This window comes from Hibiscus syriacus, unplaced genomic scaffold (genome assembly GCF_006381635.1).
Source record: "Hibiscus syriacus cultivar Baekdansim isolate YM2019G1 unplaced genomic scaffold, ASM638163v2 tig00111837_pilon, whole genome shotgun sequence".
In the NCBI taxonomy this organism is placed as follows: Eukaryota; Viridiplantae; Streptophyta; class Magnoliopsida; order Malvales; family Malvaceae; genus Hibiscus; species Hibiscus syriacus.
Window position 1 is genome coordinate 11,171,500 of NW_024063194.1, and position 4,133 is coordinate 11,175,632.

At 35.1% G+C, this 4,133-nt stretch overlaps 1 long non-coding RNA gene across 1 annotated transcript; it reads right to left on the reverse strand.

The window, feature by feature from the left end:
• Nucleotides 1-447: 447 nt before the first annotated feature.
• On the reverse strand, nt 448-3,811 carry LOC120171890. The gene is made up of 3 exons (XR_005520910.1): nt 3,491-3,811; nt 2,837-3,407; nt 448-538 (listed from the first exon to the last, which is right to left on the reverse strand). It is a non-coding gene; the product is annotated as an uncharacterized LOC120171890 (long non-coding RNA).
• Nucleotides 3,812-4,133: the final 322 nt, after the last annotated feature.

Below are 4,133 nucleotides of genomic sequence, written 5' to 3' on the forward strand. Positions count from 1 at the left end.
AACTTTTTAAACATAAACATAAAAGAATGTGAAAAATACATATAGAGCTGGAACTGCTACTAGATCAGTGAATCTTCTCTAGGAGATTGGGCTTCTTCTCTTCACCTTCTTTATATTCCTCTTCCGCGTGTGATTCTTAATCTCAACTTTGTCGAACTCAGTGGCCAAGGCTTTTTGCTGAGGCTTGGGCTTCTTCACTTTGTAACACCCTCAGAACGATACTGGTGACCCGATCCGATTCGAGGTGTCAAATTAGGGCCACCGGAGCGATCCACAGTAAAAATCCAAGAAAATTTTAATTTTTTGTTAATTCATCTAAAACCGTAAAATAATTTATAAATAAAATATAAATTCATAAAATTATTTATATATTAGAATAAAATCCACTAATATCCAATAGTAACACAAGTTTCATACTCGAATATAAAAACAGAACACAACCTACATGCCGCCTAATTACATGCACCGTACTCCGCAAACAATGCCGGTGGGACTCCATTACTGATGTCGATACAAGCACAAGATCAAACCCTTTAACCTGAAATGGTAAACAATAGAGTGAGCTTTGGAAAGCTCAACAATATAGAACTACCAGATGAATGCAATAGGTCATCAGGTATATGGTAAAGCGTAGCTTTCCTTAGTGGAACAGACATCATCAGATTCTATTAGTGATTTCAGATTCTATTAGCTAAGTCTTCAGTTACAGACAGGAATTTAAGATTCGAAGGAAATATTCAAAGACATATTCAGAAGATTAAATTGGGGAGTCTAGTTTGTTCCAACAAAATAGAGAAATGTGTACAAATCCTTTAAAAACATTAGTAGTTTAAAACATATTTTAAAACCATAGTAATACACTCCAACTAAACATCGATATGCAGTTTCCCCATATCTGTATCCATAAGGACTTACCCTAAGCACACATAAAAAAAGCCACCCTAAAGGGGTACCTTGGGGCCTATGGGCCTACCCATGGGTCTCCTTAGGTCCCTAAGGATTTACAAGCTTGATCAGAGTTGAACCTCTGTACTCCACACTCCTACCCATACATGAATGCCCTCCATCCGTACACCAAAATACATTCCCATACCAAGGGAGTGCCTTGGGGCCTTAGAGCCTACCCAATAAATACCTTAGGTTCGTAAGGAATTGTCAGCTTGATCAGAGTTGAACCTCCATACTCTAGCCTACCCAGATAGTGTCCCAATAAAACAATTCAAGTAGTAACCAATAGATTTCATGATCCATAAATCAGGAACGATTATATTTTCTAGTGAAAATAGGTAACCCGAGAGCACATATCAGGTAACCATAGTTTATAAACAGTAAATCAGAATATCAAACAGTTAAAAGATTCATTAAAATAGTAACTTCAGTAAATCACATTTCAGGACCAATTAAATAATCATATAGCACGTAGGGAACACAGTAGATGATCCAATTATTCTCCGGAGGTACTTGGTATTTATCAGTAGGGAACCTCGAAACTTTTGTAATTTGTTTAAATTTCAGAAATGAGATCCCTATTAAAAGGGTTCAATAACTAACAGATTAATCGGTCATTCATAAAGTAATACATCATGCTCATATAGTGTTTTGACATATCTAAAGGGTATTTAAGAACTGTTGTATCAGAATTACTTAAGATTCGAATATTAGAGGGGTGATTCCGTCAATCAGATTCATAAGGGCATTATAGTCATTTGATTCCTGAAAAAATTTGATAAATCAGTTTAATATAGGTATGCAAGGATTTATAGAATTCTAGATTTCAAACATCTTAATAGGTTTCCAATTCCAATCACATTTCACAAATCCCAACAAAGGTAATACTTATCCAGTATGTAGGTAGAGAAAACTTCACGAATGCTTATTTCTTAAAACTTATGGCAATGTAGAATCGAACTGATCACCTTCAGAACCATCTTTGGACTGATCATGAGGATACGAACAAGTGTTTAAGCGGTATTTAATTACTTCCTGTATTGTAACAGTATTAGGGATGATCGACCTACTTAGGTCGTACTCTATAAACCTCAAGGGTGTTATCGCATTTAAAGTGTCATTGGTATCTTCAGAAGTTATCTAAGGCATTTGGTCAATCCAAGTCATGAGGATATTTAGCTCATTTTGGTATTAGAGGTTGGTTTATTCATTTCAGAGCTCGAGGGTATTTAGTCATTCTAGGGCTTTGAGGTATTTTGGGTCATTTTACACTTCAGGGGTATTTTTCATTTTACGATTCAAGGGTATTTCAGTCATTTCCTTCAGTCCGGTCATTCATTTGATTTAATTTTTCTGAATAATTCAAAAACATAAATAGTAATTTCGATGTTTTATCCTTTAGGTATTTGTTGATAAATCAATAATTCTAGGTCTTGTACCTTATCAAATGTTAAGATCTGATTATCAATGACATTTCAAACAGATCATGAATTTAGCAGGTGAATTAGTAGTTTATTAGATTAAATACGAATTCTTAGGGCACTTTCACTATCAGGTTCACTCCAGATCATTTTTACCTTATATGGGTAATTTCATAATTTCTTAACCAAGTGATTTTGATATTAAAAATTTGAACGAATATAATTAGAATTTAAAGATTCTGAGGTTGATTGCTTTATCGATTAATCATTGAACTTGAAATCATTTCTTATCAGTCTTCTAGTATCTTATACTCGTAATTTGAGTCTTATTCAGTTTAATTACTTTACATCATATTCGGATCGAGTTTAGAAATATTAAGTACACACATTTAACTAAACATATTAATCTATGCATTAATCAAAACCATTATGTTCAATAAAGCATACATAAGGTAGTAATGTATTACCTCAATTTTTTAGCCACATCGGTTAACCAATGAAACACCATTTGATCGCCCTCAAACTTTAATTCCACGCCCCATAATGTCTCGGGTACATGTTAAAACAAATTACATTAGAAACGGAACTTAAACGTGAAAATTCGTATTTAATCGGGAAATAAAATTCCAAAAATAGCTTACCAAGTTTGAATTTGGCAAAATAGACTTCAAATTTGGACTCAGTACGTCGAAAAACATAAAAGATGACTTTTCGAAAATTTGACTTTTTGGTCAAAGTCAACCCTAGTCAAGGTCACAGTCAACTCTATTTAAGTCAACGGTCAATAGCTTGGTCAACGGATCGACTTATAGGCTTAAACAGCTTGACTCAACAGTGGCTCAGCTTGGATGATGGCTCGACTTGGGCCAACTCGTATCGGGTTGATAGGATCAACTCGGCTAAGGATAATCGGCTCGGCTCGAGCCATTCTAGAAGCTCCTCAGTTGAAAAAACAACCCCCACGTGCAGGAGCGACGTGTGGGGCGACTGCGATGTTCAAAATAGATGGTTTTCGGCAACCAAGTCCATGAAGTGCAACTAAACATAGTATTCAGAACTTATCAATCCAAAAACTAGCTAACACAACATAAAAGTAAACGAAAATCAAAATCGAAATTTACCCATGGTGGCCGGAGAATCGACAATGATGAAGCACAAAGAGAGTCAAATTTTGGTCAGAAACGGGTGAGAAATACCATGATAAGGGCGGTGTGTCTGAACGACGACGAAATCGATGCTAAAACGTGAAAATAACTTTGACGACAAAGGTTCTCGGTGAAGCTTTGATCATCAATTCACTGCTAATGGAGACGTTTCACTATATGGGGCTAGAGGGGTTTTGCTCACGAAAGGTTGTCGGTCAGTTTGCAATAGGCGGTGTACAACACCACTAGCCAGAGTTGGGTTCGATGGCGAGGAGCAGTGGCGAGCTAAGGGAGGGAGATAATTTCTGGAGCTTTGGGTGATCCAAACGATGCTTATTTGTTTTCTTTACTGACAACGATGGTCTGATTCAAGGGCGAGTCCCTAAACTTTCCAGAACTTCAAAAATTGTATCTAAACTTCCATAATTTCATAAATTGTCCCAAAATTAAATAAATAATTTTTAAATTAAAAGCAATTTTTGTATATATGATGTTAGTGTGAGGATAATTAGAGGTATAATATGATTATAAAAATAATATTAAATAAATTATTAATCCAAACTACTATTTAAAATATATATTAGTTTTGTTAAAAAAATAATAAGTTATTAAGTTGGCT